This window comes from Hyperolius riggenbachi, chromosome 2 (genome assembly GCF_040937935.1).
Source record: "Hyperolius riggenbachi isolate aHypRig1 chromosome 2, aHypRig1.pri, whole genome shotgun sequence".
In the NCBI taxonomy this organism is placed as follows: Eukaryota; Metazoa; Chordata; class Amphibia; order Anura; family Hyperoliidae; genus Hyperolius; species Hyperolius riggenbachi.
The window spans coordinates 319,029,608-319,044,832 of record NC_090647.1 but is presented as its reverse complement, the minus strand read 5'-3'; positions in this window follow the sequence as shown (position 1 = coordinate 319,044,832).

Genomic DNA, 15,225 nt, shown 5'->3' with positions numbered 1-15,225 from the left:
GCATAGAAAATGCTTACAAAACATATATACGATTTATATATGTGAACCACAAACACATTAAAATGCAAGCAAAATGCACATGTGGAACAAAAACGCAAAATGGAAATGCACTGAAAACGCACAAGTGCATATGTAGCAAAACGCTAAGTTTCACGCATTGGCCTAGTGTGTTCCCACCCTCACAGCCAAGTGTATCACTGGTAGTTAAATATCGGCCTGAATTATTATATAAACATCAGAATAAATCATATTATGTATAACCCCCAGAAAACCCCTTTGCTGCTTCCCCAGTGACCAGCTGAAATAAGGGTGGAGAACATCACATATGAGTGACACCTATAGAAGAATAGAGGAAATCCTAGAATAGGAGACATAAGGGACAACCAGCTACTCACCTGCCAATCTCACGGGAAATGAGCCCTCAGGTCCAAGACAAGCCAATCTATATATATAAAATCGGATGTATGTATGTATGTGTGTGTGTATGTGTGTGTGTGTGTGTGTATGTGCCGCGATCACGCAAAAACGGCTTGACCGATTTGAACGAAACTTGGTATGCAGATGCCTTACTACCTGGGATGATATGTTCTGGGGGTCTCGCGCCCCCCCCTGCACACCTGGGCGGAGCTACAAACAGCAAATCAGATTTCACCCATTCATGTCAATGGAAAAAATGGAAAAGGCTGCCATTCTCACAGTAATCAAGCCAGAGTCCCCACACTTGGCACAGGTGGTCACTTGGTGAACGAGGTTACAAATCCAGAAAAAGTGGGCGGAGCATAAAACAGCCAATTAAATTTCAGCCATTCATTTTAAATGGGAAAATCTAAACTGCAGCCATTCTTACACTCGCAGGGTTTTCAAACTTGGCACACTTGGTCACTGGGTGACTGGGATTAATATTCAGGAAAGTGGGTGGAGCCTACAACAGCCAATCAAAATTCACCTATTGATTTTCAAGGGGAATATTTAAATTGCTGCCATTCTTACACTGTTAATGGCAGAGGCTTCAAATTTGCTACAGTCAGTCTTTGGGTGACTGGGGTCCAAATTCTCTAAAGGGGCGGGGTCACAAACAGCCAATCAGATTTCCTTGGTGGATAAACTGCTTCTATTCACACATATTTGATGCCGAGGACCTAAAAGCTCACAAACTTGGTCATTGAGTGACTGTGTGTCCAGGTTACAAAAAGTGGGTGGAGCCTACAACAGCCAAACAAAATTCACCTATTTATTTTCAAGTGGAATATTTAAATTGCTGCCATTCTTACACTGTTAATGGCAGAGGCTTCAAACTTGCTACAGTCAGTCTTTGGGTGACTGGGGTCCAAATTCACTAAAGGGGCGTGGTCAAAAACAGCCAATCAGATTTCCTTGGTGGATAAACTGCTTCTATTCACACATTTTTGATGCCGGGGACCTAAAAGCTCACAAACTTGGTCATTGAGTGACTGTGTGTCCAGGTTACAAAAAGTGGGTGGAGCCTACAACAGCCAAACAAAATTCACCTATTTATTTTCAAGTGGAATATTTAAATTGCTGCCATTCTTACACTGTTAATGGCAGAGGCTTCAAACTTGCTACAGTCAGTCTTTGGGTGACTGGGGTCCAAATTCACTAAAGGGGCGGGGTCAAAAACAGCCAATCAGATTTCCTTGGTGGATAAACTGCTTCTATTTACACATTTTTGATGCCAGGAACCTAAAAGCTCACAAACTTGGTCATTGAGTGTCCAGGTTACAAAAAATGGGCGGAGCCAAAAACAGCTTTTACTGGGAAAATATAAACTGCAGCCATTCTTACACCGTTATTGGCAGGGTTCTCAAACTTTGCACAGTTGGGCACTGGGTGAATGAGATTAAGGTTTTGGAAGGTAGGTGGAGCCTACAACAGCCAATAAAAATTCACCTTTCGATTTTCAAAGGGAATATTTAAGCTGCTACCATTCTTATACTGTTAATAGCAGATGCCTCAAACCTGGTACAGTTGGTCACTAGGGTTCAAATTCAGTAAGGGGGCGGAGCCACAAACAGCCAATCAGATTTGTTTATTTTTCAATAGGAATTGATACCATGGACCCCAAAGCTGATAAACTTGATAATTGAGTGACTGTATGTCAAGGTTAGAAAAAGTGGGCGGCGCCACGAACTTAATTGTTTACATGGCAGGGTTCCCAAACTTGGCATAGGTGGTCACACTTGGCACAGGTGGTCACTTGGTGACCGAGGTTACAAATCCAGAAAAAGTGGGCGGAGCATAAAACAGCCAATTAAATTTCAGCCATTCATTTTAAATGGGAAAATCTAAACTGCAGCCATTCTTACACTCGCAGGGTTTTCAAACTTGGCACAATTGGCCACTAGGTGACTGGGATTAATATTCAGAAATGTGGGTGGAGCCTAAAACAGCCAATCAAAATTCACCTATTGATTTTCAAGGGGAATATTTACATTGCTACCATTCTTACACTGTTAATGGCAGAGCCCTCAAACCTGATACAGTCAGCTATTGGGTGACTGGGGTCCAAATTCACTAAAGGGGGTGCAGCCACAAACAGCCAATCAGATTTTTTACATTGATTTCAGCCATTCTGTTATTGGCAGGGTTCTCAAATTTGACACAGTTGGCCACTGGGTGACTGGGACTAATATTCAGGAAAGTGGGTGGAGCCTACAGCAGCCAATCAAAATTCACCTTTTGATTTTCAAGGTGAATATTTATATTCCTGCCATTCATACACTCTTAATGGCAGAGGCCTCAATTCTGGTACAGTCAGTCACTGGGAGACTGGGGTTTAAATTCTGAAAAGGGAGCGGGCCAAAAACAGCCAATCAGATTTGTTTCATTTCAATGGTAAAATGCAACTAATTGATGCCAAAGACCCCACAGCTCATAAACTTGGTCATTGAGTGACTGTATGTCAAGATTAGAAATAGTGGGCAGAGCCAAAAACAACTAACTTTTTGCATGGGAAAGTATACATTGCAGCTATTCTTACACTGTTAATGGCAGGGTTCTCAAACTTGACACAGTTGGTCACTGGGGGACTAGGATTAATATTCAGAAAGTAGGTGGAGCCTACAAGAGCCAATCAAAATTCACCTATTGATTTTCAAGGGGAATATTGAAAGTGCTGTAATTCTTACACTGTTGATGGCAGAGGCCTCAAACCTGCTACAGTCGGTCATCAAGTGACTGGGGTTCAAATTCACTAAAGGGCCGGAGCCACAAACAGCCAATCAGATTTGCTTTTCTGGATAAACTGCTTCCATTCACACAATTTTGATGCCAGGAACCCAAAAGCTCACAAACTTGGTCATTGAGTAGTGACTGTGTGTCAAAGTTACAAAAAGTGGGCAGAGCTAAACACAAATTTCACTGGGAAAATGTAGACGGCAGTCCTTTTTACACTGTTTATGGCAGGGTTCCCAAATTTTGCCCAGATGGTCACTGGGTGACTGAGATTAATATTCACAGAAGTGGGTGGAGCCTATAATAGCCAATCAAAATTCACCTGTTGATTTTCAAGGGGAATATTTAAATTGCTGCCATTTTTACACTGGTAACAGCAGATGCCTCAAACCTGCTACAGTTGGTCATTGAGTGACTGGGGTTCAAATGCTGGAGAGGGGCGCAGCCACAAACAGCCAATCTGGTTAGTTTAATTTCTATGGGAATATACAAATTATTGATGCTAAAGACCCCAAAGCTCACAAACTTGGTCATTGAGTGTTTTTGCGTTAGGGTTAGAAAAAGTGGGCAGAACCACCACCAGTCAAATACATACCCGGGCAACGCTGGGTCATCAGTGGGTGGAGACAAATACAAATTTCACTGGGAAAATATAAACTGCAGCTATTCTTACACTATTAATGGCAAGGTTCTTAAACTTTGCACAGTTGGACACTCAGTGAATGAGATTAATATTCAGAAAAGTGGGTGGAGCCTACAAAAGTGAATAAAGCTTCACCTATTGCTTTTCAAGGGAATATTTAAATGCTACTATTCTTGCACTGTTAATGGCACAGGCCTCAAACCTGGTACAGTTGGTCATTGGGTGACAGGGGTTCAAATTCAGAAAAGGGGGTGGAGCCACAAACAGCCCATCAGATTTTTTCATTTCAATGCAAATGATTGATGCCAAAGACCACAAAGCTCACAAACTTGGTCATTGAGTAATTGTGTGTTATGGTTAGAAAAAGTGAGTGGGTGAAGCCGACACCAGCCAAATACATACCCGGGCAACGCCGGGCAATCAGCTAGTTTTATATAAAATGAAGTCCTCACTTGTGTTACTTTTCCTCCAGCGCAGTTCAGCTGCTCTAGAGCATCTTTTTAACTGTTTAGTGGTTTTGGTCATCCAGGGTTGGCGACAGACACGGTGAGGGCGGGCATTTATGAGGGGGGTGAAGTCATCCATGACTTTTGTAATGGAGCTGTTGTAGTGTATAGCAGCCGAGTCTGGGTCAGTGAAGGATTGTGTGAGGAGAGGTGCCAGGGTATCAGAGACAGTTTGAAATCCTAGATTGCGATAGTTTCTTCGAGTATGTGAGCGTGCTTGTGCCAGGGTGGTAGGAAAAGAGGAGGAGAGAGAGAAGCTAAGTAGGTTATGGTCAGAGAGTGGTAGTGGATCATTAGTAAAGTCAGTGACAGAGCAGAGACGAGTGAATACAAGGTCAAGCGTATGGCCATCAGTGTGGGTTGAGGTAGAGGACCACTGAGACAAGCCATAGGAAGAAGTGAGTGATAGAAGTTTTTTGGAGACAGTGTTATTGGTGTCAATAGGAATGTTAAAATCACCCATGATGATGGTAGGGATGTCAGAGGATAGAAACTGGAGAAGCCAGGCAGAGAAATGATCCAAGAAAACAGAAGCAGGGCCTGGAGGGCGGTAAATAACTGCAATTTGGAGGTTCAAGGGAGAGTATAGTCGAACTGCATGGACTTCAAAGGATGGCAGGGAATAGAGAGAGGGAAGAGGAGTGAGAGGGCAGAGAGAGGGAATAGGAGTGAGAGGCTTGAAGGAGCATTTATCTGAGAGGAGAATGCCCACACCACCACCATGCTTATTCCCACCTCTAGGAGTGTGGCTAAAGCGGAAACCTCCATAGGAGAGGGCGGCAGGTAATACTGCGTCAGAAGGGGTCAGCCAGGTTTCAGTGATCCCAAAGAATGTGAAAGCATTGGAAATGAAAAGATCATGGATAAAGGGCAGTTTGTTGCAGACTGAGCGGGCATTCCAGAGGGCAGCCTAGGGGGAAGGAGTGGAATATTAATAAGGTTACAGTAAGAGGAAGGGAAATTTGAATTAGAGATGGGCCTAACAGTTCGCCGGCGAACGGTTCCAGGCGAACTTTGGTGGTTCGCATTCGCAGAGAACCGGGAACTTTTTTTCAAAGTTCGGTTCGCCCATAGACTTTAATGGCCGCCGACTTTAACGGTTAATAGCAAAGTCCCCTTACAAGGTAGAAACACCAAAATTGTTGGGAATGTTAAGTGGAATAGTGGGAAAAAGAGGATTTTTTTTTTCAAAAAGACCTTATACTTTTTGAGAAAATCAATTTTAAAGTTTCAAAGTAAAATGAGCCGATTCATTAAAAAAAGAACCGATTCATTAAAAAGAACCGGATGATTCAAGAACCGTTAGTATAGCAGAGAATGCGTCCTGAGCAGGACGTGAAGCTGCCGGCTCGCTGCTGTCTCTCCCCACCTGCCTGCACCTGTCACCCTCACCTAGCCTGGCACCCAGTGCACCCATGGGTGCCAGGCTAGGTGAGAGTGACAGGTGAGGAGGTGGGGAGAGACAGCAGGAGCCGGCAGCTATGCGTCCAAAAGGAGGCATTCTCTGCTATGTGGGAGGCGTCGGAGATCTTCAATCAACTTAATTGAAGATCGCAACATAAGAGGATACAGTTCGTTGGATCGTTTTACCGTGGATATTGGCGTGGGAAAACTTTTTTAAAGGTACAGGTAAGTATTTATGGTTAATTTAGAATAATAAAATACTTTTCTCGTGGTTGTGTTTTTACTTCATTTAACTCTTTGTGGAAATGGGTAAAGAGTACTTTGTACCCCTTTACTCATTTCTCCTGGGAGGGGGGTGGGCATCTGGGGTCCCCTTCTTAAAGGGGACTCCCAGATGCCACCATGAACCCCCCCAGGGAGTCGTCGCCCCCACCTCCTCCTGGGGCACCGGAGGTGGGGAAGAGCCCCTTGTCCATGGAGTGGACAAGGGCTCCGCGGGGAGAGGAGGGGAAGGCTTGGCCGCCCCTTCCCCCCCCCCCCCCGGAGCCCCCCATACCATGGACCATGCGGGCTGGTATAGCTCAGGGTGCGAAGCCCCAGTTGGCCGGGGCTCCGCATTCTGGCTATCCCAGCCTGCATGGGGGACAAGGGGTTACAGAGGCTCGGGAGGGGGGACCCCACATCATTTTTTTTTCATTTATTTCCCACACTCAGCACATAAAAATAATAAAAAAAATATATATATATATATATATATATATATATATATATATATATATATATCTATACATATATATATATATATATATATATATATATATATATATATATATATATATACACACATATATATTTTTTAATTTTTTTTACAGGACTTACGAGGCCACAAGTATGAAAAAAGTTAAATACCATTTCATAATCCAGATCCATGGAGGACGCCATCTGCGCCCCCCGTTCATTCCGCCATGGCACCCCCAGTAATACCGGCCCCGGTCGGGTCCCGACCCCTCCAAACGGGTCGGGTTCTCATTCCCCCCTCAATATGGCCGCCACAGATTGCCACGGCTGTGCAGTCCGCATAGATGCGATTGTGGCTGTGCAGCTCTAGGTCCTCTTCCCGATGCGTCCGATGTATGCACGCATATTGATGACGCAGCAGGAGGAGACCCTAGAGCTGCGCAGGTGCAATCGCGTCTGTGCGGACTGCACAGCCGCGGAAATCTGTGGCGGCCATATTGAGTGGGGAATGAGAACCCGACCGGTTCGGAGGGGTCGGGAGTCGGGACCCGACCGGGGCCATTATTACTGAGGGAGCCATGGGGGAATGAACGGGAGGGCGCGGATGGCGTCCTCCATGGATCTGGATTATGAAAAGGTATTTAACTTTTTTCACATTTGTGGCCTCGGAAGTCCTTTAAATATTGTTTCCTGCTATCTTTTTAACATATCCTGCAAATTTGGTGTTGCTAGGATGTAAGGGGCCTTTGCTATTAACTGCTAAAGTCGGCAGGTGATGATAACCAAGCAGAATTATAGGGGTGCAAAAGTGCTGAATTCTGCCATAGGCTTCCATTAGGCTCCCTATTTCACTTTCCAAAATCTCACACCTTTTCAAAGGGCAATTGCTCAGCAGTGGTATATTTTCTAGCATTGTAGGAACTGTTAGGGGGATCATAACTGGTGAGTTTCGGGCCCCTAGGCCGAAGAGGTCATAGCCTAGGGTCACAAAAACCTGTTTATTTGGGCAATTTCAATGGTAGTGATTCTGACGTACATAAATCGCAGCCATGGCCGTTAGCAACGTCTGAATTTCACGAAATGTCTCATGCAGGTAGAAGACATATTGTTAGACTTGGATTCCAAAGATGGGGTCCCTAAATCTCTGCAAACCAGAGTTACAGGGGTGCAGAAGTAGTAAAATCCCCCATAGGCTTTCATTGGCTCCCTATTTCACTTTCCAAAATCTCACACCTTTTCAAAGGGCAATTGCTCAGCATGGGCAAATTTTCTAGCATTGTAGGAATTGTTAGGGGGATCATAACTGGTGAGTTTCGGGCCCCTAGGCCGAAGGGGTCATAGCCTAGGGTCACAAAAACCTGTTTATTTGGGCAATTTCAATGGTAGTGATTCTGACGTACATAAATCGCAGCCATGGCCGTTAGCAACGTCTGAATTTCACATAATGTCTCATGCAGGTAGAAGACATATTGTTAGACTTGGATTCCAAAGATGGGGTCCCTACATCTCTGCAAACCTGAGTTACAGGGGTGCAAAAGTAGTAAAATCCCCTATAGGCTTTCATTGGCTCCCTATTTCACTTTCCAAAATCTCACACCTTTTCAAAGGGCAATTGCTCAGCAGTGGCAAATTTTCTAGCATTGTAGGAACTGTTAGGGGGATCATAACTGGTGAGTTTCGGGCCCCTAGGCCGAAGAGGTCATAGCCTAGGGTCACAAAAACATGTTTATTTGGGCAATTTCAATGGTAGTGATTCTGACGTACATAAATCGCAGCCATGGCCGATAGCAACATCTGAATTTCACGAAATGTCTCATGCAGGTAGAAGACATATTGTTAGACTTGGATTCCAAAGATTGGGTCCCTACATCTCTGCAAACCAGAGTTACAGGGGTGCAAAAGTAGTAAAATCCCCCCATAGGCTTTTATTGGCTCCCTATTTCACTTTCCAAAATCTCACATCTTTTCAAAGGGCAATGGCTCAGTAGTACCAAATTTTCTAGCATTGTAGGGACTCTTAGGGGGATCATGACTGGTGAGTTTTGCCACTGCTGAGCCATTGCCCTTTGAAATGGTGTGAGATTTTGTAACGGTAAATAGGAGGCCCAATGAAAGCCTATGGTGGATTTTACCACTTTTGCACCCCTGTAACTCTGGTTTGCAGAGATGTAGGGAACCCATCTTTGGAGACCAAGTCAAACAATATGTCTTCTACCTGCATGAGACATTTCATGAGATTCAGACGTTGCTAACGGCCATGGCTGCGATCTATGTACGTCAGAATCACTACCATTGAAATTGCCCAAATAAACAGGTTTTTGTGACCCTAGGCTATGACCTCTTCGGCCTAGGGCCCCGAAACTTACCAGTTATGATCCCCCTAACAGTTCCTACAATGCTAGAAAATTTGCCACTGCTGAGCAATTGCCCTTTGAAGAGGTGTGAGATTTTGGAAAGTGAAATAGGGAGCCAATGACAGCCTATGGGGGATTTTACTACTTTTGCACCCCTGTAACTCTGGTTTGCAGAGATGTAGGGACCCCATCTTTGGAATCCAAGTCTAACAATATGTCTTCTACCTGCATGAGACATTTCGTGAAATTCCGACGTTGCTAACGGCCATGGCTGCGATTTATGTACGTCAGAATCACTACCATTGAAATTGCCCAAATAAAGAGGTTTTTGTGACCCTAGGCTATGACCTCTTTGGCCTAGGGGCCCGAAAATCACCAGTTATGATCCCCCTAACAGTTCCTACAATGCTAGAAAATTTGCCCCTGCTGAGCAATTGCCCTTTGAAAAGATTTGAGATTTTGGAAAGTGAAATAGGGAGCCTAATGGAAGCCTATGGCAGAATTCAGCACTTTTGCACCCCTATAATTCTGCTTGGTTATCATCACTTGCCGACTTTACCAGTTAATAGCAAAGGCCCCTTACATCCTAGCAACACCAAATTTGCAGGATATGTTAAAAAGATAGCAGGAAACAATATTTAAAGGACTTCCGAGGCCACAAATGTGAAAAAAGTTAAATACCTTTTCATAATCCAGATCCATGGAGGACGCCATCCGCGCCCTCCCGTTCTTTCACCATGGCTCCCTCAGTAATAATGGCCCCGGTCGGGTCCCGACTCCCGACACCTCCAAACAGGTCGGGTTCTCATTCCCCACTCAATGTGGCCGCCACAGTTTGCCGCGGCTGCGCAGTCCACACAGCCGCGATTGCACCTGCGCAGCTCTAGGGCCTCCTCCTGCCGCGTGATGAATATGCGTGCATACATCGGATGCATCGGGAGGAGGACCTAGAGCTGCGCAGCCACAATCGCATCTATGCGGACTGTGCAGCCGCGGCAATCTGTGGCAGCCATATTGAGGGGAGAATGAGAACCCGACCCGTTTGGAGGGGTCGGGACCCAACCGGGGCCAGTATTACTGCGGGTGCCATGGCGGAATGAACGGGGGGCGCAGATGGCGTCCTCCATGGATCTGGATTATGAAATGGTATTTAACTTTTTTCATACTTGTGGCCTCGTTAAGTCCTTTAAAAAAAAAATATATATATATACATTGTATCCTGTTGGCTCAATAAAGAGCGTTTGTGTGCTGCAAACCATTGTGGAACTTTGTTGTATTACTGAGGACCTGGGGAATCCTCTGTTTGCTTGCACACCCTCCCTTTGCTTGGGATATTCACGTGGAGCTGCTGATCCTTTGTGTATCTATATATATATATATATATATATATATATATATATATATATATATAGCGGGAAATAAATGAAAAAAAAATGACGTGGGGTCCCCCCTCCCGAGCCTCTGTAACCCCTTGTCCCCCATGCAGGCTGGGATAGCCTGAATGTGGAGCCCCGGCCGACTGGGGCTTCGCACCCTGAGCTATACCAGCCCGCATGGTCCATGGTATGGGGGGTTCCGGGGGGGAGGGGCGGCCAAGCCTTCCCCTCCTCCCCCCCCCCCCCCCCGGAGCCCTTGTCCAATCCATGGACAAGGGGCTCTTCCCCACCTCCGGTGCCCCAGGAGGATGTGGGGGCGACGACTCCCTGGGGGGGGTTCATGGTGGCATCTGGGAGTCCCCTTTAAGAAGGGGACCCCAGATGCCCACCCCCTCCCAGGAGAAATGAGTATGATTTCCACAAAGGGTTAAATGAAATAAAAACACAACAACGAAAAAAGTCCTTTAATTTTCTTAATTAACCAGAAATACTTACCTGTACCTTTAAAAAAAAATTCCCACGGCAATATCCTCGGTAAATGATTCCTCTTATGTTGCGATCTTCTATTAAGTTGATTGAAGATCTCCGAAGCCCCCCACTCACATAGCAGAGAATGCGTCTAAAAGTCCTTTTGGACGCATAGCTGCTAGCTCCCGCTGTCTCTCCCCACCTGCCTGCCTGCACCTGTCAACCCCCACCTAGGCTGGCACCCAGTGCACCCATGGGTGCCAGCCAGCCTAGGTGGGGGTTGACAGGTGCAGGCAGGTGGGGAGAGACAGCAGCGGGAGCTAGCAGCTTCACGTCCTTCAGAGGACGCATTCTCTGCTATACTAACGGCTCCTGAATGAGCCGGATCTTTTTAATGAATCGGTTCTTTTTTTATGAATCGACTCTTTTTTTTTTTTACTTTAAAATCGATTTTCTTAAAAACTATAAGGTCTTTTTAAAAAAAAAAAAAAAAATTCCTCTTGTTCCCACTGTTCTTCTTAACATTCCCAGTAATTTTGGTGTTTGGTGTTTTAAAGGGGCTTTGCAATTAACCATTAAATTCGGCAGGGGTATATTTTCCCACGGTCAGAAGGAGAATTTACATTGAAACTTTAAAATTGATTTTCTCAAAAACTATAAGGTCTTTTTGAAAAAAAAAAAATCCTCTTATTCCCACTGTTCTCCTTAACATTTTCTGCAAGTTTGGTGTTTCTAGCTTTTAAAGCGGCTTTGCTATTAACTGCTAAAGTCGGCGGGCGCTTAATTTTCCCACGGTCAGAAGGAGTTACTTTAAAATTGATTTTCTCAAAAACTATAAGGTATTTTTGAAAAAAAAAATTCCCCTCTTGTAGTTACTGAAAGATCTCAGGTGTTAGACACCTTGAAACATCTTTTCCATCACTTTTCTGGCCAGCAGAAATGTTTCTAGTTTTCAAAGTTCGCCTCCCTATTAAAGTCTATTGCGGTTCGCGGAGGTTCCTGCGAACCGAATCTTCCGCGGCAGTTCGCGAACAGGGTTCGCGAACCTTAAATCGGAGGTTCGGCCCATGCAAACAGTGTTATTAGCAGGGGGGAGTGGGGGTCCAGGGTTAGGTGAAATATATGGTACCTTTGCTCATCTTGCAGAGATCTGAAACAATGAAGGCAGTTACTAAGGGGATATGTTCAAATTAAACGTATACCAGTATTAAGTCTTTGCACTCTTAAGGCTTATTTTAGACAGGAGGCTGAATTGCACACTAGTCAGGCAGTTCAGCTTCCTGTCTGCTACCCACAAATGGCATGACCTGGATATGCTTCAATGGTGACCCTCCCCCTCGCCTTAAACCCAGAGAAAGCCAGCCCAGCTGGGAGAGGAAAAATTTGCTGTGACACCCACTTGGATTTAAAATGGCCACAGCTTTTATTAACCCTACACACTTGTCATACTAATCAACACTTCAAACAGTATACATTTTTCACAAAATTTACATGAGAGTATAGGAGTTTAACAGGTTAAAAACACAACATATCAATTTCTTTTTTCGTCCGTGACATAGCGTCCTCTTGTCCAAAAGCCCCCTGACAAGGCCTTCTATTTCTGGAAATTGCCACAAGCCACACCTCCTAGTTCTGTAGATACTGTAATTGATTCCGCCCTTGCTGTACTTACTCATCGAAGTTGGCCTTGCCAAAGGACCCGCCACAGCACCTTGGGAGTTGACCCTCAACACCGAGTGCCCCTCCAAACGCTGAGGGCAGCTTCCACCGCCTCCCTCAACCCAAACAGGAGCACCTCATTGCCCACATTGGTCAGGTGAACCCAATCATGCCTGAAATAGGCTGGTTCGTCCTCCAGCAGCCTGTGAAGTACCGACACCCCTCCTTTGAGACAAACAAATTTTGCCACCACCTTACATTCCAACGAGCCCTGTTTAACTTCCTATGTGGGATCGGGGGGTGCCCACACAGCCTTGGAACCATTTCTGGCCATACTAACACCATGCTAGGGTATAGAGCCAAGACTCGCAGCAAAAAAGACTTTAGATCTGCCATTAACCGGTACATGGGGTGCCAACCCAGGTTGTTCCCCCCTATGTGTAGTACTAAGATATCTGGCGGACCAGTCTAAAGAATTTTGCGGTGCACCTTTCTAGGGTTAGCCCAGGGTATGCAAACCAATGTAGTTATACCTTCTCCGTGTCTTGCCCCAGGTTTCTCCCCCCAAAGCGGTCCGCTGCCCACACCATGTAGGAGTGGCTAGCAACTCTGCACCTGGCCTGCTGGTTTCCAGCGGGATAAGAACATATACAGGATATTAGGATTTTTTTTATATGTAAATAAACGCCCTTATGATTTCCCCCCAATACCCCATGTCTGCTCACTCTACCGCTCTGCTAAATGAGGCCTTATGTAAAGCTTACAAATGTTCAAATCCCACCTCCCTACTTGCTGTACCATTTCATCTCTAATACCTTCTTTTGCCGCCTCTGTGGCTACCCCAATGCGAAAGGAATGCGAACCGTATTTGCTCGCTGTGCACCCTGCCCCCAGTAAGCACTGTTTAAGCATGGATGTGAACTGAAAATCGGGAGAAGGAGGACCCATCTTTGTGTATCAATAGCGAACCTCCCATATAGTGTTTGTACAAGACAAACGGACAGGACAGGCATCCTGGTTTTTCCCATAAACGCAGCGTTACGCCTTTTCCCCTTTGGTCTGTCTTTGACCTCGCTATGCTTACAAATAGGCTGTTTTTTCCCTGTGGTACGTCTTTCACCTTGAGTCCCCCTTTCTCCCTCGTGCTTTGACTGACTAGCTCCCTATTCTAAGGGCCTTGTGAAAGGTCTTTTTTCCTGGTCGCCTAAACATACCGCGTCTATCCCCACCAATAATTCCCTCAGTAGAGGCTTGGTGATTAGGCGTCTGCCATCCCTTTGCTTCAGTCCCCTCCAAAAGCCCTTCATCGCTTGCCGTATTACAAACTCCTTTGTAACATCCCTCTCCCCTCTCAGCTTTAAAAGGAAAGCCAGGGCCGCTAGCGACCTGTCTACCGCTGCAACCGAGCCTGACCTGAATGTTTCACATAGGAAAGCCAACAGCAGATCTCTGCTCGCTATCGGACCATTATTTTAAGTCGCCATACACGTAAAGCGCCTCCAAGGGACCCTTTTCCCCATTCCCCTTACCATTGTCGCCACTTGATCAAAGGAGGTGTAAGACACTGCTGAAAGGTCATCGTCTATTCCATCATTCACCGACACCCCCTTTGGGTGGAAGAGGTGGTGAATCATGCGGAACTTGCCTGGTTCCTTTTTGGGTACTACCCCTTCTGGCAAAATGATTAAGTTGGGTAGAGGTGGGCTGAGGAATGGGCCTGCCATGCGTCCCACTTCCACCTCCTTTTCTAGCTTTTGCTGCACAACCATAGGGAAATCATGGGCAGATTTGAGGTTCCTGTAATGTATAATGCTACCTGTCATTTTAGAAGTCATATTATAGGATATCTGAAAGCCATCTGTGAAACCGTGTATCAGTAAGTCAGCCTGTTCCCTGTTGGGGTATTTATTTAGCCATGCTCACATCCTTGCAATGCTCACCGGCATTATCCCCTTTTGAACCGTGGCCGTGCTGGCGCTGCCCTGCTGCCGCTCACAGTCTTTGATAGCATTTCTCCCCCGTGTGATTAGATCCGCCAGAGGCCGAACATTTATGCTTTAAACGGCAGGTTGTACCCCACTTGCAGGCCCCATTGTTAAAAAGCCAGCAAATTCCTTGCTTCTGGGGAGCCGCCGTGCCTGTTGCAGGCACAGCGGCTGCGGTTTCGAAAGGAGGGATAATAACTTGGCCCGGCCCACTGACCCGCAGCACCCGCCCCCCAGAGCTCCCTGTTCTCGGCGTGGTCATAAGCCGCATCCAAAGGGGAAGGTCTTTATGGTACCACCCAATTGAGGGTCTTACTGCCATAGGTTCGGGATATTGCGCATCGTATTTTAACCACGCTGTACCCCCATAAGTCCGGTACCCATCAAAAATCATATCAAGGTAGCAAAAAAAGGGACAAGGCTTGTTCCGGGTACTTTTCCACAATTATACTGCCCATTATTATGAAGGGCTGAAGCCAGTTGTGGAATGTGTGCGGAATTAGCCTGAACCTTCTTCTCTGCTCATCCTCGTCTTTGCGATGCTCCTTACCCTTTTCCCACTTTTCGATTTGGAATCAATTGAGTGGCAAAGGCATAAATATGTCCACATATTCCCATTGCCAAACTTTCTCTTTCAACTCTTTTTTAATGTGTACACCCACTAGCCCCACTAGGCATAGGTACAGGCTTCTTTTTGCTGCGTCAGATATCATTGGTGAGCTAGTACGTGACTCCGCCTGCGAGATGCTACCTAAACTGACCACGCTGGATTTTGAGTTACTCCTACTCTTAGTAACATGCAAGGGATGTTCCGGCGTACCCCCCTCCCTCCCTCCATTACATCCCCATAGTTAGTACTCCCGCTTTGCATTCTGCTTAGCATCTCTTTCATTGTTGCTA